Source organism: Schistocerca americana, chromosome 3 (assembly GCF_021461395.2).
Source record: "Schistocerca americana isolate TAMUIC-IGC-003095 chromosome 3, iqSchAmer2.1, whole genome shotgun sequence".
NCBI classification, from domain to species: domain Eukaryota; kingdom Metazoa; phylum Arthropoda; class Insecta; order Orthoptera; family Acrididae; genus Schistocerca; species Schistocerca americana.
The window spans coordinates 256795469-256822960 of NC_060121.1; the positions used below are offsets into that span (position 1 = coordinate 256795469).

At 41.7% G+C, this 27492-nt stretch overlaps 1 protein-coding gene across 1 annotated transcript in view; it reads right to left on the minus strand.

The window, feature by feature from the left end:
* Window positions 1–5486: 5486 nt before the first annotated feature.
* LOC124607133 (FAD synthase-like) overlaps window positions 5487–27492 on the minus strand; it is an 87089-nt gene continuing 65083 nt past the window's right edge. The window contains exon 6 of the mRNA XM_047139340.1: window positions 5487–6673. The gene's annotated coding sequence lies outside the window, so the exon portion shown is untranslated. The remainder of the gene's footprint in view (window positions 6674–27492) is intronic.

Here is a 27492-nt window from a genome sequence, read left to right on the forward strand (position 1 = left end):
GCCCCTTATATCAAAATCAAACCAGGGGCTGAAGACTTAAGGATCCCAGAAAAGCCCCCTCCAAGTGGCCCATGAAAAGGTTGACATAGGAAGGAGCAATCCTGGTTCCCATGGCTGTTCCCCTGATCTGTTTGTATGTCTGCCCCTCAAAGGTGAAGTAATTGTTGGTAAGTATAAAGTTGATTAGGGTTAGTAGGAAGGATATCATAGGTTTGGAATTAGGTGAGCACTGACAGTACATGGGGGATGTTGGTATAGAGGGAGGTGGCATCAATGGTGACAAGCAAGATGTGTGGTGGGAGTGGGACAGGCACGGATATCAGATGATCTAGGAAATGGTTGGTATCTTTGGTGTAAGAGGGGAGTCCTTGTACTACGGGTTGCAGGTGTTGATCAACTAAGTCAGATGTATGTCTGGTGGATGCTTTGAAGCCAGCAACTATAGTGCGGCCAGGATGATTGGGTTTGTGGATCGAAGAAGATAAAATTTGGGGATGACTAGTTTGGGTGGGGGTAAGAAATTCTGTGGCTTTGAAGTGTTAGTCCTTGTGAGGGGCCTGAGGTTTTAAGGAAGGACAGCAGGTAAATTTGAATCAGGATGGGATCTTGATGGCAGATGCTGTATGTAGAGGTGTTGGACAGTTGGTGTAGACCTCCACTAATATAGTCCTGTTGGCCACATACTATGTAGATTCTTTGTCAGCTGAGAGGATAATGATGGAGCCATCAGCTTTTAGGAAACATAGAGTTCGGAGTTCTACAGAGGATGGTTAGGGTCATGCTGTAGGGACCCGAGAATGGGTTATGAAGCTATGCTGAATGTGAGGAATTCTTGAAAGGCTTGTAAGAGATGATTTCTAGGTAGTGGTGGTAGATCAAGTTGGGATCATGATCAGAATTCTTCAAGGCAGGGTTCAATACCAGGTTTGCTGTTGGGAAGGTTTTGGACTTGGGTTGCAAAGTGATATTTTCAGGTGACATTACACATGAAGGAAAGTAGTTCCTTAACCAAAGCAGCATGATGAAATGCAGGTCTAGGGCTGAAGGTGAGACCCTTAGATAATACAGATGATTCAAGAGGGGAGAGTGCTTTAGATGGGAGTTGAAGGACACTGTACTGTTGTGACTGGTTCTTAGGATTATGGGTTATTCTTGGTCTGGGAGGCAGTGGTGAAAGCTGTGGGATGTTAAGGAGGTTGCCAAGCTTGGTTTGTATGAGAGGAGTGGTGGCTGATGGTGTGGCTGTTTAGGTAGATACAGAGGGACAGGAAGGGAAACACCACTGTTCAGCATACCAGGCATACTTGATCAAATACATAAAATGTGCTGATGCAAACTGACAGTGCAGAAACTGAACTGAAGTTCAACAATACTGTTCTGCTAATAAAGCTGAAATGACAAAGAGCTATTGGAAATTATATTGGCCGGAAATTTTCTGAAAAACGCTTTACACCATGGAGAAAATATTTTATAGAGATGCAGAATCACATTAGTGGTTCCGGGTGGAATCTGAGACAGTCAGTCAGGCAGTCAGTCAGTCAGTCAGTTACATGTTCCATGGATCATTTTGCAAGATAGATTACAATGATAACCAACGAGTCATGTAAAATGCACTTAATTTCACAGCGCAAATTAATTTTTACCTACGGTTCTATTCTGAAGTTAGAAAAAAAGATATACAGATGTGAGTTAGTAATTCCTACCCACCAACTTTTATGCATTACAGTAATGGAAATACTTCTAAGGAATAGAAGGAGCTGTCAAGGAGAAAGTTTCTTAGTTTGTTATTAAACTTTATTTTGCTGTCTCTCAGACATTTTATATCACTGGGTAAGTGATCGAAAATTTTTGTTACATCATTGTGACCCCTCTTTGTGCTACAGACAAACTTAACGTGGAGTAATGAATGTCATTTTCTTCCTTCTGGTGTTGTAATTGTGTACCTCATTGTTCTTTCTGAACAGTAATGGATTACTTACAACGAACTTCACAAGGGAATAAATATACTATGAAGCAGTAGTCAGAATGCCCAACTCCTTAAACAGATGTCTATAAGGTGATCATGGGCAAGCACCACATATTATTCTTACAACACGTTTATGCACAATGAAGATGATTTTCCCCAGAACATTATTCCATATGACATTATTGAATGAAAATATGCAAAATAAATCAACTTAGTGATTTGTTTCTGCCCAAGATTTACAATGATTGTAAGCACAAAATGTGGTGGAAGTAAGTTGTTTTAAGAGTACCAAAATGTGTTTTTTCAATTAAAATTCTCATCAATAGGGACACCAAAAAATTTTTAAGTTTCCACCCTATTTATTATTTCCTCACCATGGGTTACACTTACCATCAGTGTAGTACCTCTAAATGTGCAGAACGGAATATGTTGTGTCTTTTTAAAATTGAGGGTGAGACCATTCACAGAAAACCAGTAAATGATACTTTTAAGAACTTTGTTTACCATTTCTTCTGTTTCTGTACATACGCTTGGGTTGATTACAATACTAATGTTATCTGCTAAAAGAGTTAATTCTGCTTGTTGTATACTAGATGGAAGATTGTTCACATACATGAGGAACTGTAGTGGACCTAAGATTGAACCCTGGGGAACCCCAATTGTGGTTTCACCCCAGTCAGGATTATGTCCCTGGATTATTTTGCTTGAATTACTAAGTACAACTTCCTGCATTCTTTTGGTTAGACATAACATTACATTTGCAACATACTGCTGTGATTTTTCTCTTGAACTGTTTGTCCCTGTGTGTTCTACTATATTTAAGAAATGATTATTAAATGCATTTGCTACCTTTGACTTATCATTTACAGACCTTCCATTTAGTTCAATAGTGATGATGTGTTTTTGTGTGGCTGGCTGTCCTGTCTCTCATTTCACTAAATTTTGCATAGCCTTAAGTCTGTTGTCGCAAGTACTTATTTCTGACATTATGTGCATGTTCTTTGATTTTGTAATAGCATTTCTTAGTAATTTTGAGTAGTTTTTGTAGTGTGCAACTACTGCAGAATCCCCACTTGTTCTTGCCATTTTGCCAAAAGATACATTCCCTTTTCCTTTCACAAGATACGTTAATCCCTCTACAGATCCATGGTTTTTCACATCGCCGTTTAGTGTCCTTTCAGTTTAGCTTATGTGGAAAGCTATTTTCAAATAATTATATGAGGATATCATGGAATAAATTCAATCCCATGTTAGCATTTGCTTCACTATAAACTACATCTCATGTAAAGTATTCTTAAAAACATTTGTCTTGGGGTCATTAATTATTCTAACTGATTTCCACTGAGAAGTATCCATAGTGTAAGGTGCTGTGTTGTTTATCCTAACTAACTGTGCATCATTATCAGAGGGAGCATATGTTATTGGGTAAACAGTTATTTTCTTACTTTAAGCTTCAACAAAGAAAACATTATCAATTAGGGTCCTACTGTCTGTCCACACATGGAAAGTTAATTACTGAGTTATATTAAAAGTTTTTCAGTCCTCCTAAAGACAGGGGTGGTTGTTATGTCCACGTCAAGTATCCAACAAAAATAATGAAATATTTTCTACAAATGGTAAGAAGATGTTTCAGATGTAGCACTGAAAATTACTTTCTCCCATTTTTCCATATTTTGCTATGTCAATTACAAGGTATTTCCAAGTAGAGAGTCCTTTTTGTTTTAAATTTTTTGTCCTAATTTGCCTTGATGTTCCTGAAGATACAGATGAAGCTGTGAAAACAATAATTCACAGATACTTATCACTGGGATTTTTGTATATGAATGTATTAAAGCATTCATCAATTGCACAAGGGACTCTGTCTTTCTTTTTGCTTGAAATGATGAAGTGTGGTTTGCACAAAACCTGACTCATTGTCTTTATACACAACTTTTAGGGGATAACAAGGAGCTCCTTCTTCATGTCAGCTACAAATTTCTCTATAGTATTGCTTATTAATGACAACTCCTCTACAAGTTTACTTGTGTTAAACTTCATAATTTTGTGACTTGGTTTCTTTATAATTTCCTGAATCTGTTTAACCAAGTCAAAGAAGCCTGGAAATAAGTAATGTTCATCTCACAAGTAATTCAGAGAGCGCAGACTCACAGATCTCCATTATGTACACTGACTCTCAAGAGCAGTTCTAAATCTTTATTTCTTTCCTTGTGCAAATCTTTCTTCTATTTATACAGTTCATGTCCTGATTTTACAAAATGAAACCGGTGTTGTACACTGCTTAGTTTTAAGCATTTTCGTCCTCCTTCATTTAACTTAAAAATTTATCGTCTTTTCTGTCTCACTGAAAACTATTACTGTATATGTTTTCTTTGTGCTTTAGGTACTGTATATTTGTTTTGGCCTTTAATTAGCATAACAATCATTGTTTGCACCACAATTCATGGAATTGCCCAAGTTATTTTCTGTTTTTTCCTAATGTTTTCATTATTTCTACCAAAATGTCGACATTATGGGAATGAATGCCCAAGAAATTAACTAATAAATAACACTTATTGAGGCCTGCAGGAGAAGGATGTGATATCAGCTACATACCATGTTCTTCATATTTCATCTTTGCTAGGTTGAAAACATTAACTGAATTCCACACTAATGTGAAACTCTGGAAACTGCACAAAGACAGATGCTATTAACAGTCATATAACCAGGGGTGCATGTCAGTACTTAGTTACAGCCATCACCAAGAACACATTCCATTCTATTGAGCACCCACCTCAACATTATTCACTTTCAGCAGCCACCACTATGGCCACAGACTCACCTTAGGGAAATACAAGGACCTTCTAGTTTTCTTATTGTAATTTACTTATTTCTTTATTTATTTATTTCAGTCTCAGCTCATGCAAGTTTCTGCTTATTATCAAGCCATCATAAGATGATTTGAAATGTTACACAGTCACTCAGGGGCTCTTCAGTTGATGCACAACTATGTAATTTGGTAATAAGTTAAAGCCAGTAATGATACCACTTGTATGACTCAAGGCTGAAATATGTAATTAAAAACTAACATCTGCTACATAATCAATTAATCATATCATGCTGATTCTCTGTTCACAACAAACAATTCACTTTGAAATAGTCAACTGCTTTCCTCTTCACCCTTCAATATACTAATTATTACCACTGTGTCTTTATAAAATCAAGCAACAGCAGAGAATCCATTCAGTGGAACATTAAACACTTGTCTTCCTTGTTTCCTTTTAGATAATCAGCAGCTGCTTAGTATAACTGATGAAGTAACAGCTTTTTTCAAAATAATGGCATTTTTGCCTATTTTATTATGCTCACCTATAACAATTGAAAGGACAAAGACAGTATGGATGTTAAATGTAATCTAAAACACACACACACACACACACACACACACACACACACACACACACACACACACGACTTGCTCCTCATTCATGGCAGGTGTTTTAGGTCTGTGTTGTTATTAAGGTCATTGTAAAAAAGATATAAGAACTTTTTAAAATACAACATCAACAATTTATTTTAACAGCACAAGTATATATAAACAGTTTCTTGTCTTTAAAATTTGTCCTGAGTGCAGAACCTCTGGTAAAAAAAGTAAAGACACAGAATGAAACGGCCACTGGTTTCAGAACCATACCTATGCACCATAACATATATATATTCTTTTCTCACTAAATATTTATATATTTTTCATATATAAACAATGGTTTCTCCAGTCTCATAACACAGTTTATTTTAATAGTGCACAGAAATTTTACTGCAATATTGGAAATCAATGTTCACATCAGCATGCTACGTAATAAATGAGAGTTCATTTCATCAAAACGATCATTGCAATACTGCACCTACAGAATGAAACTAGCTACCTGAAATTGAAATCACTCGACACAGAACATTTTACAAAACTAGATACATTAATATTGCGATTTTTTGAAACTGGAGCACAAGGAAGACAAAGTGAGCATCTTATGCAACAATGTTTTGTAATGAAAGCAGAAAATTCTTATTAATTTGGAACCCTTAAGAAAATGAATGTATCAGGTACATTTTTATTTTAAAACAAAATTTACACAATTATTTACAGAATGTTTGACACAGATATTAACTAATCAGACAGTGCTTTGCTTAAGCACTATTATGTACTACACACTACTTCTCAGGCTTTACCATACTAATAGTAGGAAAAAAAATAGAAAAACCCTTTCATACTTCTGATAATCTATGAACTTCTATAAAATGGTAAATGAATAATAATGATATAATTTCAGAACTGAATGTATCAAATAATAGCATACCAACAGGCTCTCTTATGACTAACAACTGTGCATCCTTAAAATTAAGGTAAGTTCATTAAGTACATATATTCCTCATTTTCGTCCCAGAGATTCATCATCAGTAGGCATATCAGTGCAGAAGGCTATTTTATGAGAGAGTATCATATTATCATTATGTTCATAAAAGCCATCTTAGAGATAACACAGTTACAAGAGATTTCTTTAACTGATACTGTTTTTCATTAACTCTAACATTAAAGCTTTACTTTCCTCACAATGTGCGTGATTAACAGAATTATTACACAGATTTTAACAATAAATAATAGATGCAGCATTTTGAAGAAACACCAGTATTGTCTCACATTCAGAAGTTGTTAGGACCCGATGTTTACTCAGCTCCCTACAAGCGGAAGAGAAAGTGTGTTTACTCCACAAAGCAAGTGAAAAGCTAAATCATATTAGTTTGTCAAAATTACTCACAACTTCTAACACTGAACAAGTCTACATAAAAAGAAAACAACTGTGTACTCTCATAGAATTAATTCAGAGATACACAGTTTTGCAGATAAACATTACCTGAAACATGTTTAAATGTTTGTTGAAAATGCAATAAATTAACTAGACACTTTTCAATATATTACACTATCTACAGAATATCTGCCAATTCTCTTAATTTTGAGGACTGTGCCATACTTCACAAATATACAATGAGATAATTCATATTCAGCTTGGATATCACTCTTTTGTTAAACTAAGGGGAGAGAGTTTATTTCAATGTAGCAAATGAAAAATTCAGTTGACAAAATTGTTAAAATTTCAAAGAAAGAGAGAAAAAAAAGTGGCCAATATTTACCTTCAGGAGATGAATTCCTAGCATTGCCTCTCAATGTACATTATTAGTGATGTACCACCTTTCCAACCTTCCCCAGCTGACTCATTTTTCAGTTGTGAACAAGAAGTACACAGTTCCTACTCTAAGATAACTGTTTTCCAGTTTAACACTTAGTACTGGCAATACTAGGAATAATGCTGTCTGAAGGTAAATATCAGCCAACCTTTCAATTCACTGCAAAGTGTTAGGCTGAGAATGGCACACAAGATTATCATACGACAGTGGAGCCACCCCACTGAAGGATGGTTTTGGAATTTGATTTAGGTCCCTCTACACTGAAGTTATTAGCAAGAAAAAAAAATCTTATTGAATGAGTGGGCTTAAAACCTTTCAAGCCTTTCCTTTTAATACATTAAAACAATAGTGACAGCTATCAGGGAAAATATGTCTTAGTTAAAGCCTTGACAAAAAATAAAGTATTTGAACCAGCAGTTTGGCTAAATGTACCTGACTAACACAGAAACAGCACACTGATAAATGTTAAAACTGGCCTAATATAGGGAAGAGGCTGGAAATTACACAAAATTTAACTCCTGTTCTACTGTGACATAACAGTACCCCACAGAGATACGTGTTTGACAGTAACTTAACACGGACTTACTGTTCCAGTAATAGTAGGGTCATATTTAGCTCCTCTTGAAACTTCTCAGAATATGTAATACTAAACTTTAAAGTATGACAAGAAATACCAATCATGTGTAAAGCAGAGTCATTCAAATTGCTAATTAATCAGGCTATAAACTGTGTGTATAAACATTGCAAAAATGCTAGTTTAAAACAAGTGGTCAGGGGAAACATTGTGTATGCAAGAATGCACCCCTCTGTGCATCTTTAAAGTGAGGACTTCATAAGACACCACAGTACTGCAGGAGACACCACATAATACACTACTTATCCACCTTTGAATATGAAAAGGCAGGTTATAGTATGCTGGATAGTTATTAATGATGGAAAACTAAATTTCATTAAGTAGATAATGGGTAATGCTGGAGTAAGCATGGAGCATGCTAAAAATTATATGAGCATAGTTTTGTACATTAAAGGGGATGAGAGACCATCTGCAGCTGCATAATTTTGTATGATACTGAGTCAAATTTTCTGTCACCATTTGCCTTGATCAGAATTGTAAAAAATCTGAGCACTCGTGTAAATTTACTTAAAATTTAGAAATTGATAAATGCAAAAGCTGGTGAGGGCGACGGAGGGGGTACACTGAAGAAGGGGGGGGGGGGGGATGTAGAAGAGGGGGAGGTGACAAAGAGAGAGAGGAGCAAAGAGGGTGAGGGTAATGAAGTTGGAAAATGGGAGAGTTTTTTTTTTTTTTTTTTTTTTTTTTTTGTGGTTTTAGGGCGCACAACTTCAATGGTCATTAGCACCCAGACTACGTTAGGAATGTGCCGCGAGGCACAAGTTTAAAACAGCAACTAAAAGGGAAAACACGATAAAAGACGGACTGACAGGCATAGGATTAAAAAAAACAGCATAATCAAATGTCCTAAGAGAGGTTTGTCAAGTTGATAAAATGAAGAACGCGAGCAGCTGCTCATGGGTCATCCGCTAAAATGGCATCTAGAGTACATGGCAGGCCAAGATCAAGACGCAGTGTGTTAAAATCCGGATAGGACGTTAAAATGTGGCGGACCGTCAGCAAGTACCCACATGGGCAGAACGGCGCCGGCGCAGCCGTCAGCAGATGGCAATGGCTGAACCGGCAGTGTCCAATTCGTAACCGGGCCAAAACGACCTCCTCCCGTCGAGAAGGGCGGGAGGAGGACGTCCAAGTCGCGGGAAGAGGTTTCAAGGCCCGAAGCTTGTTGTCCATAAGTGCAGCCCAATCGGCATGCCACAGCGATAAAATGCGCCGACAAATGACCCTGCTACAATCTGACGAAGGGACACAACAAGAAGCTGTCCGAGGCTGGAGGACCGCAGCCTTGGCCGCGGCATCTGCAGCTTCGTTTCCAGGGATACCGACATGGCCAGGAACCCACATAAAGCTAACCGGAGAGCCGACGTCCACCAGCTGCTGAAGAGAGCGTTGGATCCAGTGCACTAAAGGGTGAACCGGATACGGATCACTGAGGCTCTGGATGGCACTCAGTGAATTGGAGCAGATGACATAAGCAGAATGTCGGTGGCGGCAGATGTAAAGAACAGCCTGGTAGAGGGCAAAGAGCTCAGCTGTGAAGACCGAACAATGGCCATGGAGCCGGTATTTGAAACTTTGTGCCCCGACAATAAAAGAACACCCGACCCCGTCATTGGTCTTAGAGCCATCTGTATAAATGAAGGTTATATTAATGAACTTCGAACGAAGTTTGACAAAACGGGAGTGGTAGACCGAACCGGGGGTAACCTCCTTTGGGAGTGAGCTGAGGTCAAGGTGAACGCGAACCTGAGCCTGGAGCCAAGGTGGCGTGTGGCTCTCGCCCACTCGAAAGGTTGCAGGGAGTGAAAAATTAAGGTGCTGAAGGAGGCGACGAAAGCGAACTCCAGGGGGTAGCAGGGCAGAGACATACAACCCGTATTGACGGTCGAGAGAGTCGTCAAAAAAGGAATGATAAGACGGGTGGTCGGGCATTGACAGTAGCCGACAGGCATACCGACAAAGCAGTATATCGCGTCGGTAGGTGAGTGGCAATTCACCAGCGTCAGCATGAAGACTCTCGATGGGACTAGTATAAAACGCTCCGATCGCAAGTCATAAACCCCGATGTTGTATGGAGTTGAGGCGGCGTAAGATGGATGGCTGTGCAGAGGAGTATACGAAGCTCCCATAATCCAGCTTGGAGCGGACGATCGGCCGATATAGACGAAGTAGGACGGTTCGATCCGCTCCCCACGACATATCACTGAGAACACGGAGGACATTTAGAGAACGGGTGCAACGGGCAGCCAAATATGACACATGTGGAGACCAGCTAAGTTTCCTGTCAAATGTAAGACCTAAAAATTTTGTTGTCTCCACGAATGGGAGAGCAACGGGATCGAGTCGTAAGGACGGTGGGAGAAACTCTTTGTAGCGCCATAAGTTAATACAGACCGTCTTCTTGGCAGAAAAACGGAAGCCATTGGCGACACTCCAGGAGTAAAGACGGTCAAGAGAACGCTGAAGACAGCGCTCCAGGAAACATGTACGCTGCGCGCTGCAATAGATGGTAAAATCGTCCACGAACAGGGAGCCTGATACATCAGCTGGGAGGCACTCCATTATTGGATTGATCGCTATGGCGAAGAGAGTGACGCTCAAAACTGAGCCCTGTGGCACTCCATTCTCCTGGCGAAAGGTGTCCGACAGGACAGAACCTACACGTACCCTGAACTGTCAATCCATTAAAAAGGAACGAATAAAAAGAGGGAGGCGACCGCGAAGGCCCCATGTATGCATGGTGCGGAGAATGCCCGCCCTCCAACAGGTGTCGTAAGCCTTCTCCAAATCAAAGAACACAGCCGCGGTCGGGCGCTTCCGCAAGAAGTTATTCATAATGAAGGTCGACAAGGTAACCAAATGGTCAACAGCAGAGCGGCGCCTACGAAATCCACATTGTACATTGGTAAGTAGGCGTCGAGACTCGAGCAGCCAAACCAAACGAGAGTTAACCATTCGCTCCATCACTTTACAGACACAGCAGGTAAGCCACATGGGTCGATAACTGGAAGGCAAGTGCTTGTCCTTCCCCGGCTTAGGAATCGGGACAACAATAGACTCGCGCCAGCATGCGGGAACATGTCCCTCAATCCAGATGGGATTGTAAGTACGAAGAAGAAATCTTTTACCCGCAGCATCTGAATATGAATAGAATCAGGCCCTGGAGCAGAGGACCATGACCGGGCAAGTGCGTTTTCGAGTTCCCGCATGGTGAATGGGGCATTATAACTTTCACGATTCGAGGAGCGGAAGTTAGGTGGCCTAGCCTCCTCTGCCTGTTTGCGGGGGAGGAAGGCAGGGTGGTAATGAGCGGAGCTCGAAACCTCTGCGAAAAAGCGGCCGAAGGCATTGGAGACATCCTCAGGGGCCACTAGGACGTCATTCGCGACCGTCAAGCCAGAAACTGGTGAGTGGACCTTAGTGCCAGATAGCCGGCGCAGGCTACCCCAGACAACAGAAGGAGGAGTAAAACTGTTGAAGGTGCTTGTGAAAGCAGCCCAGCTGGCTTTCTTGCTTTCTTTAATAATACGACGACACTGTGCACGTAATCGTTTATAATTGATACAATTCGCCACTGTAGGGTGGCGTTTAAAGGTGCATAAAGCACGTCGACGAGCACGTAAAGCGTCTCTACATGCTGCGGTCCACCAGGGAACCGGTACGCGACGTGGAGAAGAAGTAGGGTGAGGGATGGAATATTCAGCAGCAATGAGAATGACTTCCATGAGGTGTGCGACCTGACGATCGCAGCTTGTGAAGGTTTGATCCCGAAAGGTCGCCCTGGAAGAGAAGAGCCCCCAGTCTGCTTTGGAGATGGTCCAACTAGATGAGCACGGAGAGGGGGTATGCTGCAGGAGATGGATAACACACGGGAAGTGGTTGCTCGAATATGTATCAGACAGTGCATATCACTCAAACCGGCATGCAAGTTGGGTAGTACATATAGAGAGGTCTAAATGGGAATAGGTGTGAGATGTGTCCGAAAGAAAAGTAGGGGCGCCAGTATTGAGGCAGACAAGATTGAGCTGGTTGAAAAGGTCTGCTAACAGGGAGCCCCTCGGGCAGGATGCTGGAGAGCCCCAAAGGGGATGGTGGGCATTGAAGTCTCCAGTTAACAAAAATGGTGCAGGTAGCTGAGCAATAATTTGCATCATGTCTGCACTGGAAACGGCAGACGACGATGGAGTGTAAACGGTAAAAATGGAAAATGTATAAGTGGGGAGAGTAATTCGGATGGCAACTGCCTGCAGGCCGGTGTGCAACATGATGGGATCGTAGTAAATATCATCCCGGACCAGCAACATAACCCCTCCATGAGCCGGAATACCTACCACTGGGGGTAGGTCAAAACGCACAGAGGTGTAGTGTGCCAAGGCAATTTGATCGCATGGGCGTAGCTTTGTCTCCTGGAGGGCTACGATGAGCGGACGGTGCAAGCGGAGCAGCAACTTCAAGTCCTCTCGGTTGGAGCGAATGCTGCGAATATTCCAGTGAATAAGTGCCATCGTAAGAAGAAAAGGAAGATGAAAGAAGGGGTCACCTCGAAGGCCGCTGAGGGCCTGGCTTCGAACAAGCACTGCCGCTGCTATCAGTAGGCGGACAGTCATCGTCCATCTTGGTAAGATGGCCGGGAGGGGGAGCTTCCTCCGCCGGTGAACGGCCAGATGTGCGGCCAGGTGAAACGGATGACGGCCTGAGGCGGCAACCGCTGGGTGGCGCAGGAGAAGAAATGCGCCATGGCGGAGAAGGAGAACTGTGCTTCCTATGAGCCTTCTTGGAAGGTTGTTTGGTGGAAGTACTGGTCGATGGCTGGGAGGTCGAGGTACGTAGGAAGTCTGCACGGTATGGTTCCTTCTTGAAGGCCAGTGCATCTGACTTCTGGGTCTTCGTCTTAGCAGAAGCTGATGAAGGGGCTTGTGTCTGTGGGGTGATGGGAGGAAGAAGAGACGTCGACCGCGCAATCTTAGCACTGGCCGAACAGACGACCGTGGTGCTGAAGGTCAGATCGCATGTCTGGGTTGCCACCTCCCTGGTAGTCCGAGTATTTCCCCGCTGGGAGCAGCGTGGGCTTCCTACTAGCTAATAGCTTGCGAGCAGCCGAGATGGACACTTTCTCTTTGACCCGAATTTCTTGGATAAAGCATTCTTCCTCATAGATGGGACAGTCGCGGGAGGACGCTGCATGGTCACCCTGACAGTTCACACAGCGAGGAGACGGAGGTGGACAGTCACCCTCATGGGCATCCCTGCCACAAGTGACACATTTAGCCGCATTGGAACAAGACTGGCGAGTGTGATTAAAATGCTGACACTGGTAGCAGCACCTAGGTGTCGGGACATAGGGGCGAACAGAAATAACCTCGTAGCCCGCTTTGATGCGCGATGGCAGCTGAACACTATCAAAGGTCAAGAAAAGTGTCCGGGTCGGTACAAGGTCATTGTTGACCTTTTTCATGACCCTATGGACAGCCGTCACGCCCTGCTCAGCGAGGAAAGACTGAATCTCCTCGTCAGTCAATCCGTCGAGGGATCTAGTATAGACCACACCACGAGACGAATTCAAAGTTCGGTGAGCCTCCACTTGGACAGGGAACGTGTACAGGAGTGTGGCTCGAAGCAGTTTCTGTGCCTGAAAGGCGCTCTCAGTTTCTAGTAACAAGGTACCATTACGCAACCTTGTACAAGACTTAACAGTACCGGCTATGGCATCTACGCCCTTCTGGATAATGAAAGGGTTGACAGAGGAAAAATCCTTTCCGTCCTCAGATCGAGAAACGACGAGGAACTGTGCGGCAGGCGGTAGTACTTTTGTCACTGGTGGCTGGTCATGTTTCCGTTTGTGGGCAGAAGTCGAGAGAGAAGAAGAGAAATCCATTGCGGAGGAATCCCCCATGATTGCCAGCGTCTCCGATAGCGCGCTCCTTCCTTATGGGGACCCTCTCAGAGGGCACTCCCGCCTTAGGTGAATGTTTACACCTCAGGTCACACATCCCGAGAAACAGACGGAGGGACCAATCGGCATGGTCAGAAGGTATCAGCTCAGGCAATCACCCCTCCCTGGGCTTGGCCTTTACCAGGGGGTACGTGCGTGCCTTACTTGTCTACCCAGGGCGGGGAATTACGCGTTACCCCATCACCGGCTACGCGTGCGAATGCGTGGGTCGGCCTTCAGGCACGCACAGGGAGGAAGGAAGAAGAGGAAAAGGAAGAGAGAGGGGACAGACTGTCTCAAACGCCGAGGCGGAGACCAGAGAAGGCAAGGAGAAGAAGGCAAGGGAAAGAGTAAGGAAGACAGTGAGATGGAGAAGAACAAAGAAAGGAACCAACCAAAGGAAGGAAGAAACGAGAAGTGAAAAACCAAAAGGACCACAAATATAGGTCGTGGAACCGTCCGTCTCCGGACGCAGGCGCTAACTACCCCCTTGAGGGGTATGGACTCCTTTTAGTCGCCTCTTACGACAGGCAGGAATACCTCAGGCCTATTCTAACCCCCGGACCCACAGGGGGGGAAATGGGAGGATGACAACGTGAAGGAGAGGATGATTATGTGGGGGAGGGTGGTGAGGAGCAAGATGGTGACCAAGAGAGAGGGGTGACAAACAGGGGGAGGGTGATGAGGTGGGAAAAAGGGTGGGTGACAAGGTGAGGGGGAGGATGATTATGTGCAGCAGGGTAGACTGGGTGAGGAAGGGGATGATTATGTGGAGGAGGGAAGACAAGGTGATGAAGGGGACGATCATGTGGGACAGGGTGACAGGTAGGAGGGTGAGATGTAGAGAGTGCTGATGAGTAGTAGTTGGGTGATTAGATGGAGGGAAAATGACAAGGATGAGCACGGGAAACTGAACAGCACAAGGAGGAAATAATTAGGACGACAAGGGGAGTGGGTTAGGGGGGTGAGTAAGAAAGGGTCAAGAATAAATATCTTGTAGATATATACAGGCTTTCCCACTCAAACCTACCTGATATTACAATGAAAAATGCACCACATTGTGGAGCATTTCAAAGAACTTATATTCCCACATCAGAAGCACCAAGTATCATCACCAGAGTGCAGCATGGTCGCATGAAGTGAAAATGGAGAGTCCACAGCAGCACACACAAGCAGAAATAATTAAGGAATGGTATAGGAAGTTTCTGGCAACAGGAGGTGTTCTGAAACATTCTGGCAGTGCAAGTTATGGAGTTTCAGAAGAGACAGTGGAGGACATCAGACAAACATTTCTCAGAACCCCACGTAAGTCAATTCGTCAAGCATCTAGGCAACTTGACGTACCTTGATCAACATTGCATCGTGAAGTTCACCAGTGTCTTCGTATTTATGCTTACAAAGTGCAAATTCTGCAACATCTGATGGCCAATGACAATCCACGCTGACAGCAATTTGCTTCAGATATGCTGTAGCGTGTTGATATGGATTCCAACTTCCTGGAAAGATGTTTATTCTCAGATGAGGCAACCTTTCATCTATCAGGAAGGATTAATACGCATAATGTTCAGATTTGGGGTTTGCAAAATTCGCACGTTGTCACTGAACACATTCGTGACAGTCCTAAACTAAACGTCTGGTGCAGGCTAATGCACGACAGGATTGTTGGACCGTTCTTCTTTGTCGAACAAACAGTGAATGGGTCAGTGTATCTGGACATGTTGGAGCAGTTTGTGTACCCTCAGATACAAGACTTGCAACCCAACATCATTTTTCAACAAGATGGAGTGCCACCACATTGGTCAATGGCTGTTCGCAAGTTCCTGGTTAGTAAATTTCCCAATCTTTGGTTCGGACGCCATGGACCCATTGCCTGGCCACCACGTTCATCCGACATTACACCGCTTGATTTCTTCATGTGGATTCATGAAGGACAGGGTGTACGCGACCAAAGTGGACAATATTCCTACATTACGACTTCGTATCACTAATGTGATTGCAACAATAACAGAGGAAATGTTACAAAGAACTTGGCAAGAAATTGTATATAGACTCGACTTTCTTTTTGCTACAAATGGTTCACATGTAAAGGGTGTATTGATGATAAATAAATAAATTCTTTGAGATGCTCTACAATGTGGTGCATTTTTCACTGTCATATCTAGTGTGTGTGTGTGTGTGTGTGTGTGTGTGTGTGTGTGTGTGTGTTTTTTTCCTGGGTCTTTGAAATCAGGGAGGTTTGAGTGGGGCACTCTGTATAAACTGTTAGCACATTGGGGACATACTGGATATGTAATTAGCTACAATATGAAAACCTAAAGATTAGGATGACATGATACAGGGAAACAACAGATTATCCTAACTTCGATGGCTGGACAGGGATGTCTTTCCTCTCCTCACAAGTATGAGTCCCAATCCTTCTCAAAGCATCCTTTCATTTGACAGTGATGGTTACGAGAAGAAAATATAACAATTCTAGTGAAAAAGTGTTATCTGCACTGAGTACAGAGACCTAATTAGACCACTAGCAGATCTCAGCAGAAGGGAAAGTGGGTGAGAGTCTGGTGTACTGATCTAGAGATGTTCCCCTCTCTTTTTCTTATTGTCTAGGAGAGGCCAAGAAGGGAAAGAGCAAGGAAAGGAAAGTTGAAAGATGGAAGAAGTATATGGTGGGGCTATATAAGAGAAATGAACTTGGAGACAATATTATAGAAAGGGAAAAAAATGTAGATGAAGATGAGAAAGGAACTGCGAGAAGAATCTGACAGCACACTGAAAGACCTAATGGAAACAAGGTCCTCCTAGTAGATGACATTCTGTCAGAAGTACCACTATCCTTGGGAGAGCCAGCCAAAGAAAAACTATTCCACCTGCCCTGCAAGATATATGAGACAGGCAAAACACTCTCAGACTTCAAGAAGAAAGTAATAATTTAAATTAAATAGAAAGCAGATGCTGACAGGTATGAATATTATTGAACTATGGTTTAATAAGTCATGGTTGCAAAACAGTAATAAACACTTGTTACAGAAATGAAACTAGTAGAAACCAACATCAAGTAAGATCACTTTGAACTGCTGAGAAATGTGTGGACATGTGAGGAAATACTGATCCTATGACTTCTCTTAGAAGATAGGTTAAGGAAATGCAAACCTATATTTATAACATTTGTATACTTGGAGAAGGCAATATTATAGAAACAGTCAGAACCATGTTGACTGGAATACACTCTTTGAAATTCTGAAGATAGAAGGGATAAAATACAGGGAGCAAAAGGCTATTTACAACTTGTACAGAAACCAGATGGCAATTGCAGAGAGTTGAGGGGCATGAAAAGGAAGCAGTGGTTGAGAAGGAAATGAGACAGGGTTATAGCCTATCCCCAACATTATTCAATCTATAAACTGAGCAAGTTGTATAAAAACCCAAAGAAGAATTTGGAGGAGGTATTAAAGTTCATGGAGAAGAAATAAAAACTTCAAAGTTTGCCCATGACATTTAATTCTCAGAAAAGGACTTGGAAGAGCAGTTGAACACACAATGGGCAGCATTTTGAAAGGAGAATATGAGATGAACATTAACAAAACCAAAACAATGGTAATGGAATGTACTCAGACTAACTTAGGCGATGCTAAGGGAATTAGATTAGGAAATGAAACACTGTAAGTAGTAGACGAGTTTTGCTAGTGGGGCAGTTAAATAACTGATGATGGCCAAAATAGAAGAGATATAAAATGTAGAATGGTAATGTCAAGAAAAGTGTTTCTGAGAGAGAGAAATTTGATAACATCGAATACAGATTTAAGTGTTAGGAAATCTTTTCTGAAGGTATCTGTCTGGGGCTTAACCTCGTATGGAAGTGAAACATAGACAATAAACAATCTCATTCTTGAGACATCACAGGATCACTGATTTATATTAGAAGGAAGTAAAAATTGTAGATGGAGACCAAGAAATGAATATCGGGTGTAGGTTCAAAAGGATGTAAGTTGTAGTAGTTGTTCGGAGATGAAGAGGCTTGCACAGGAGAGAGCAGAGTGGAGCGCTGCATCAAACCAGTCTTTGGACTTAATGCTACAACAACAACAACAACAACAACAGGAGAGGCTCATGAGATAGAAGAATCTGCAGGTTATTCTCATAAAATTTTAAAGCATAACAGAGGGTCAGTTGTACAGGTATAATGCTAACTTTTGCTTATGACTCTTTATTTTTGTGTACTTTTCTCCCCCTTCAAGATCTTGGATGCAGTTCACAAGCTAAATAAATTATTTTTCATCTGCTGTGGTCTTTAGTTAGAGGACTGGTTTGATGCACCTCTCCAAGTTAGTACACTCTGTACATGACCCTTTATTTTCTGCACAACTACCACACCATACATCTGTTTAAACCTGCTTACTGTCCTTGGTCATCCTCTACAATGTTTCCATTCTACACATCCATCCACTGCAAAATACATGAATCCCTTATGCTTCACGATGTGTCCTATCAATTGATCCCTTCTTTTAGTCAAGTTGTGCCATAAATTTATTTTTCACCACACTGATTCAGTACTTCCTCATTTGTTATTCAATCTGTTCATCTGATCTTCAGCATTCCTCAGTAGCACTACATTTCAAAAGCTTCTATTATCTTCTTGTCTGAACTGTTTATTGCCCATTTTTCACTTCCATACAAGGTTGAATCGCAGACAAATACATCCAGGAAAGTCTTTCTAACATTTAAACTGATATTAGATATTAACAAATTTCTCTTCTTCAGAACAGCTTATCTTGACATTGTGAGCCTTCATTTCATATCCTCTCTACTTTGGCCATCATCAGTTGTTTAACTGCCCAACTAGCAAAACTCATCTATTACTTGTAGTGTCTCATTTCCAAATCTAATTCCCTCAGCATTGCCTGATGTAATTCAGCTCCTTTCCATTACCTTTGGTTCACTTTAATTGATGTTCATCTTATATCCTCCTTTCAAGACACTACCCATTTTGTTCAACGGTATTTTTACATCATGACAAAATTACAATGTGATCGTCAAATCACAGAGTTTTTATATTTTTTCCATGAATTCTTTTTCCAATTTTCTCCTTGGTTTCCTTCACATCTTGCTCAAAATGTACAGACTGAATAACACATTGGGGGCAGGTGACAACACTGTCTTACTGCCTTCTTAACCACTGCTTCCCTTTCAACTGCAGTCTGGTTTCTGTGCAAGTTTCAAATAATGGTTTGCTCCTAGTTTTTTGTCTCTACTTCCCTCAGTATTTCTTCTAAGATAAGTTGTTGTGTCAGTATTGCCTTGCACATATCTAAATTTCTCCAAAACCCAAACTCATTTTCCCCGAGGTCGGCTTTTATCAATTTTTCCTTTCTGCTGTATGTAATTTGTGTCAATATTTTGCAACAGTGATTTATGGCACTGATGGTCTTGTATTATTCACACCTTTCAGCACCTGCCTTCTTTGAAACTGGAATTATTACATTCTTCCTGAATTCTGTGGGCATATTGCCTGTCTCATCTATCTTGCATACCAGGCAGAATAATTTTATCATGGCTAGCTCTCTCAAGTTTCTCACTCATTGATTCTGAGGAAATGTTGTCTACTCCAGTGGTCTTGTTTGACTTAGGCCAGTCAGCACTCTGTCAAATTCTTCTCACATTATGATATCTCCCCTCTGACCTTCACACACATCCAGAGATTTGTTTCCATTGTATAGATTTCCATTGTATGTTCCTGTTAGCTTTCCCTTGTTTGCTTAGTAATGGCTTGCGATCTGAGGTCTTGTTATTCATACAGATTTTCTCTAAAGGTTTCTTTAATTGTTCTATAAGCAGCATCCATCTCTCCTCTGGTTATGCATGTTCCTACAACCTTACATTTATCCTGTGGTCAGTCCCGCTTAGCCATTGTGCCCTTTCTGCCGGTCTTATTTTTTAAATGTCAGTATTCTCTTTTGACAGCTGAATTTTTGTATTTCTCCTTTTGTCAAATTCAATATCTCATATGTTATCCAGGGATTTCTATTAGGCCTTGTCTTTCTCTACCTACGTGATCCTATGCTACCTTCCCTGTTCCATCTCTCAAAGCCATCCATTTCTCTTCTAGCATATTCCTATCTCCTCCTGTTACCAAACGACAAACTTGTAACTCTCAGCAACCTTTGGTTCTTTGAACTTCTTTGGGTCCCATCTCCTTAATTTCCTATCTTTCTGCAATATCTTCAGGTTTAATTGCAGTTAATAGCCAATAAATTATGGTCAGAGTGCACATCGTCACCTGCAAATATTTTACAGTTTAAAACCTGGCTTCGAAGTCTCTATCCTACCATTTATTAGTCCTCAGGTACCTTACACATATGCAAGGGTGTAAAGCTAGTTTGCCTCCATGGCAGAAGGATACATGAGCACCCTGAATGACGTTAAATGAAGAAGCAAATAGGGGCGGTCAGACAATCTTGCGATCTCATGACCATAATACACATTCCATGTATCTCAAAAAGCAAACATGGTGTCAGACCAAACAAATGGTTCTTCTTAGGACCTACTGACCAGAAAACTCATATACTCAGCCCAAATTTGTCACATTAATATAGAAAACATATGACAATGCCTATCAAAACTTTAAAAAAATAATAACATCGACCTAGTCGTCATGCTGGAAACTCATAGTGAAATGGAAGACCAACCGCAAAAAATCTGGATACGTGGAAGTAGGAGTCACACACTGAAGGTTCCACACGAACTTAATTACATATACACACAGTTTTTCCATCCTGGTAATCTGGAAGTCATCCTGGGAGTCTAGAATTTTGATGATTTTTGCCTGTTATCAATACTGATACTAGCAATAAATCAAAATATGACATAAATGGCTGTAACTTTTGACTCCATTGACACAAAAATTGAAATTGTTCACACCACCAAAAGGCTGTAGATTTTGCTATGTGACATAAATTCCCACTTTGTTTAGTCTCCCTGTTCCTGAGAAAAAGAGGTCTTACCAGGTGGACAGACTGTCAGATAACAAGCCAATTTTTTTTTTTTTTTTCCCTTCATGTGATATAATTACAAATTAACAATTTTCATATTTTTCCCTTCATGTGTCATGGGGAACCTTACTTTCTGCCAAATTTCATGATTCTACACCATCAGGAAGTACCCTATAAGATTTGATGGGGGAGTTTGTGAAACTCAAAATATTTGACATACATGGCCATATCTTTGCATTGTACTGGTGTAGAAGCATAAATTTTTGATGTCACCAAAGCCTTACTATGTGATGTAAATTTCAACTTGATATTTCTATCCATTCCCGACAAAAAAGTTCTCAAGAGTCAAACAGACAGACTGGCAACAAAGTGATCCTACAAAGCTTCTATTTTTACCAGCCTAAAAATGGGAAAAATACCAGATAACGATTGCTAGGTGCTATATACCATCCATCATATGGTGTAGCAATGGTCATTTAAGAAGATACAGCAAATGCCTCTCATTTACACATCTGCTGATGGTGAAATTCATAATGTTGTTGTAGAAATTGGCTCATTTACTCAAGCAGCCATTCCTGGCTAGTCCAAGTTATCCACAAACTTCCTCAATACTGCTACATATCTGGGTGACTATAACAGTTACCACAAGCAATGAAAATACAGAGACTGTGGCGATGTTGGGAACATACCTCTAGATCTACATCCATACTCTAGAAACCACTGGGAGGTGCATGGCAGAGGGTACATCCCATTCTACTAGTTACTAGGGTTTCTTGTTGTTCCATTCCCATATGGAGTGCAGAAAGAATGATTGACCGAATGCCTCTGTGCGCGCAGTAATTATTCTAATGTTATGCTCACAATCCCTATGTGAGCAATGCATATGGGGTTGTCGTACATCCGTAGAGTAATCATTTAAAGCTAATTCTTGAAACTTTGTTAACAGACCTTCTCAGGGTAGTTTATGTCTTTGTTCAAGAATCTGCCAGTTCTTTTCTTTCAGTATCTCTGTAACACTCTGCATTAAGCAAACATGTGGCCATTTGTGACGCCCTCCTCTGTATACATTCAATAACCCCTGTAAGTCCTATCTGGTACAGGACCCACACACTTAAGCAATATTCCAGAACCAGTCGCATGAGTGATATGTAAGCAACCTCTTTTGTAGATTAATTGCACTTTCCTAGTATACTCCCAATAAACTGAAGTCTACCACCTGCTTTACCAACAACTGAACCTATGTGATCATTCCATTTCATATCAGTTGCACCAGATATTCGTAGAGTTGGCCAACTCCAACAGTAACTCATTGATATTACAGTCATAGGGCCTTATGTTTTTTTCATTTTGCGAAGCGTAAAATTTTACATTTCTGAACAATTAGAGCAAGTTGCCAATCTCTGCAACACATTGAAGTCTTATCAAGATCTGACTGAATATTTATGCAGCTTATTTTGGACAGCACTTCATTATAGATTATTGCATCATCTGCAAAAAGCCTGATTTCACTATTAATGTTGTCTGCAAGGTTGTTAATATTCAACATGAACAGCAAGGTACCAACACACTTTCCTGGGGCTCACCTGAAGTTACTTGTACATGCCATGAAGACGCTCTATCCAAGACAACATTCTGTGTCCTCCCTATCAAAAAGTCCTCAATCCTGTAACAAATTTCACTTGATACCCCCTTGTGATAATACTTTTGACAATAAGCATAGGTGCGGCACTGAGTAAAATGCTTTTTGGAAATCAAGAAACACTGCATTTACCTGGTTGCCTTGATCCAAAGCTTTTAGTATGGCACGTGAGAAAAGTGCTAGTTGGGTTTCACAAGATCAATGTTTTTGAAATCCACACTGGCTGGCATTAAGGAGGTCATTCTCTTCAAGATGCCACATTATGTTTGAGCTCAGAATATGTTCTACGATTCTACAACATATCGATGTCAAGGATATTGGATGGTAGTTTTGTTGACCACTTCTACTACCCTTCTTGTAGACGGGTGGGCATGGTTTTTTGTTTGAGGGATCTATGATAGATTATAGATTTCAGAGGGGCTAATTCAGCTGCAAATTCAATTTAGAATCTGACAGTGATTCCATCAGGCCCTGGAACTTTGTTCAACTTTAACGATTTTAGCTGTTTCTCAACACCAGTGACACTAATACTTATTTCATGCATCTTTTCAGTGGTACATGGATTAAACTGGGCAATTCTCCTGGGTTCCTTTATAAAGGAACATTTGAAAACAGAGTTAAGCATTTCATCTTTTGCTTTGCTACACTTAAGTCAGAAAATTTAGACGTGGAGGTGAAATCCCAAGGGGGGGGGGGGGGGGGGGCAAAAACACACAAAAAGAAAGAGAATAAGCAAGAGGAACAAAATTGCAAGGAATACAGGGAACCAGTTGAATAGCCAGGTTGTCATAAGCCAGAACATTGAGAGAGCGGAAGGAACGGTCGGTGGGGAAGGAGCAAGGATGCGGAAGGAGGAGCACGGTGAAGGAAATGCAGTCCAGGAATGAAGAATGGGCTGCAATAGCTCGGGGCCCCATCTGCGTCACACATGAACTCACAAATGGACCAAGAGCTCCCTGGGGGATGTAATTCTTTAGTGAGCATTTTACCTTTTTCCACGGCCCACTCAGGTGAAATATCCTAGGAACTTGAAAGGGGCATCTGTACGTGCTTCTACTCACATAGTTTGAGGCAAATCAGTGTCCCTAGTCCTATGTCCTCCTGTTGTTAGATTTACATCTGGAGTAGATCTCCCTGTTTAAATCTCACTTCTCCAAGTATGTATTGGAAAGGAGCCTCTTTAGCTGATCCTCTACAGAAAACACTTTCATAATGAATTTTCTTATATATTCAAAAAACAAAGATGATGAGACTTACCAAACAAAGCGCTGGCAGGTCGATAGACACACAAACAAACATAAACACAAAATTCTAGCTTTCGCAACCAACGGTTGCTTCGTCAGGAAAGAGGGAAGGAGAGGGAAAGACGAAAGGATGTGGGTTTTAAGGGAGAGGGTAAGGAGTCATTCCAATCCCAGGAGCGGAAAGACCTACCTTAGGGGGAAAAAAGGACGGGTATACACTCGCGCACACACACACACACACACACATATATCCATCCGCACATACACAGACACAAGCAGACATTTGTAAAGGCAAAGGGTTTGGGTAGAGATGTCAGTCGAGGCGGAAGTAAAGAGGCAAAGATGTTGTTGAAAGACAGGTGAGGTATGAGCGGCGGCAACTTGAAATTAGCGGAGGTTGAGGCCTGGCGGATAACGAGAAGAGAGGTTATACTGAAGGGCAAGTTCCCATCTCCGCAGTTCTGACAGGTTGTTGTTAGTGGGAAGTATCCAGATAACCCGGACGGTGTAACACTGTGCCAAGATGTGCTGGCCGTGCACCAAGGCATGTTTAGCCACAGGGTGATCCTCATTACCAACAAACACTGTCTGCCTGTGTCCATTCATGCGAATGGACAGTTTGTTGCTGGTCATTCCCACATAGAAAGCTTCACAGTGTAGGCAGGTTAGTTGGTAAATCATGTGGGTGCTTTCACACGTGGCTCTGCCTTTGATCTTGTACACCTTCCGGGTTACAGGACTGGAGTAGGTGGTGGTGGGAGGGTGCATGGGACAGGTTTTACACTGGGGGCGGTTACAAGGGTAGGAGCCAGAGGGTAGGGAATGTGGTTTGGGGATTTCATAGGGATGAACTAAGAGGTTACGAAGGTTAGGTGGACGGGGGAAAGACACTCTTGGTGGAGTGGGGAGGATTTCATTAAGGATGGATCTCATTTCAGGGCAGGATTTGAGGAAGTCGTATCCCTGCTGGAGAGCCACACTCAGAGTCTGATCCAGTCCCGGAAAGTATCCTGTCACAAGTGGGGCACTTTTGTGGTTCTTCTGTGGGAGGTTCTGGGTTTGAAGGGATGAGGAAGTGGCTCTGGTTATTTGCTTCTGTACCAGGTCGGGAGGGTAGTTGCGGGATGCGAAAGCTGTTTTCAGGTTGTTGGTGTAATGGTTCAGGGATTCCGGACTGGAGCAGATTCGTTTGCCACGAAGACTTAGGCTGTAGGGAAGGGACCGTTTGATGTGGAATGGGTGGCAGCTGTCATAATGGAGGTACTGTTGCTTGTTGGTGGGTTTGATGTGGACGGACGTGTGAAGCTGGCCATTGGACAGATGGAGGTCAACGTCAAGGAAAGTGGCATGGGATTTGGAGTAGGACCAGGTGAATCTGATGGAACCAAAGGAGTTGAGGTTGGAGAGGAAATTCTGGAGTTCTTCTTCACTGTGAGTCCAGATCATGAAGATGTCATCAATAAATCTGTACCAAACTTTGGGTTGGCAGGCCTGGGTAACCAAGAAGGCTTCCTCTAAGCGACCCATGAATAGGTTGGCGTGCGAGGGGGCCATCCTGGTACCCATGGCTGTTCCCTTTAATTGTTGGTATGTCTGGCCTTCAAAAGTTCACTTATTTTTACCACTATTTATGGCTTTTCCCCTTACAAGGGTAGTATTTGTAACTACAATCAATACATTAATTTTACATATATAAACTAAAGTGTTTAAATATATTTAAATTTATAATTAATGGTTTAACACTGCAAGGAATAAAATAAAATGGAAAAAATAATAAATAAATGTTGGTAGCTGGAGGAATCAAACCCGAGCCAATGACTTACCAGTCAGTGCACTAGGCCACTCTGCCACGGTAATGTTACAACAACTGCTTCTCTAAAATCCCTCATATTTTATGCTTGCATAACATGTTACATGCAATTTCAAAGAAAAATACTGATCTGAAGCTGTGAGCAACATAGCACTCATAGTGCTGGAAAGGAGTGTAATATCACATTTTATTACTGAAATAACTGTGTTAGATACTATGCTGTGTGTGGGAACCAAAAATGTTACTCCTTGCATAAGAAAAGTGAATATTATCATTGTATTATCTCTGTTTTTTTTAAATATCTCTGTTGTTACATTTTAATGACTCCAATTTTGTTCTTGCTCTGGTCAAGACGAAGGGAACTTATAATTGTGAATATTACATATTACAATTTGATAGTAAAAGTTGTATCCAAGGAAGAAATAAATGAGTGTCTCCCCCTTTGTCTGTCAAAAGACATGCCTCACACCACCCTGCTATCCCCTCTTTGCCTCATGCATCCTTCCCCGCTCTCTCCCCACATCCATCAACCCAGGAAACTACCCTCAATAATCAATAATCAACAGACAGTCTCTGTGCAGCTACTGGTATGAGCATTTGGATGCCTGTGTTATTGCAAGTGTAGATGTGAATATGTGTACTTTTGCTACACAAAGAGCAAGAACTCTGAAAGCTAGTGTAAGTACCGTATGCTGTTCAGTGTTTCTACGCACCACATGAGTCCCACCCTGCTGTGAGTGTGTAATGAATTACAGCTTCCACAGTTTCTGTTATGCAATGTCTCAGTTCATTCATTGTTGTTGGTAATGGAGGCCACCCTATTTAAATGGAATGTTGCCTCATCACTAAACACTGTGGAAGAAAACTGTCATCCTCCATCTTGCCAAGAACGAAATTACTGAACCACACACATTGTTGTTTGTTAACTTCACAAAGAGGTTGCAGTAGCTGAATTTTGTATGGTTTCACATGTACACGTCAACGTAACACATGCCAGATGGACACTGGGGGCATGCTGAGCTGTCAAACTGCACAGTGAACAGATTTCTGCAGACTTCTTGTGAAACTATGGCAGATGCATACGATGTCTCTGTCAGACATTCAGGGATTTGCCTTTACACAAACACCCTGTTTCTTGGAATTGTTCATGCCATCATCTAATGCTCTGTGCTGTAGATGTATCTACACCATACCTAGTATGTAAGCCGTTGAACAGTTATTACTAACTTGCATTGTGCAAAATGCTGAACACAAAACTCTTTCTGTTGCCCTGGCACCATTTTTATTATAACTGAAGTGGTCGACACATGCACCTGTAGATTTAATTCAGATGGTTCCAGATGTAAAAATGTACTGACATGCCATAATGCTGGAACCACAATCCACGCCAAATGTCCAATGGCACATTTTCCTAAAACTTCACCAGCATTCGTCGCAGGAATATCAAGTACCTGGCACCCATTACGTGGAGAGAGAGGATGTATGGCCCAATCACACTGCAATAGCCCGGCAACACACCAATGCTGAAGGTGTGCTAAAATCTTTGTGTACACATGGCTTTGTGGTTTTCCTGATCCCAAATGTCGCTATTTCAAGCATTCAATGCACTTCATTAGTAAACAAAATTCACCTTGGAATTTGCTGAAAATCCACACTACATTGAAAAACTAAGTACAGAAACTGACATGTAGCACAAAATCTGACAGGAGCATGGCATGTACCTTCTGAGGGTGATATGGGTGAAATTGCTGTTCATGAAGAAAATGCAAGATGGACCAGAGAGATATATGCAAGTCATGTCCAACGGCTCGAGTACTTGTCGATGGGTTCTCTTCAACTGGAGGAGCACCTCCTCTTGCAATATGGCAGTATGCTGCCTTCCTGAAGCACAGCAGTTTGCTCTATCACTAGTGAATTTCCCACTTTCCTGCAGCTGTTGTTCTGCTCTGGCAAACATGAGATGACATGGAGTCACACGATTTGGAAAGTACTTGTGATACAGACAGTGAGTTTCTCTTCCGTCATGGGGAGCTTCACCATAAATCAACAACATATTATTGTACACTG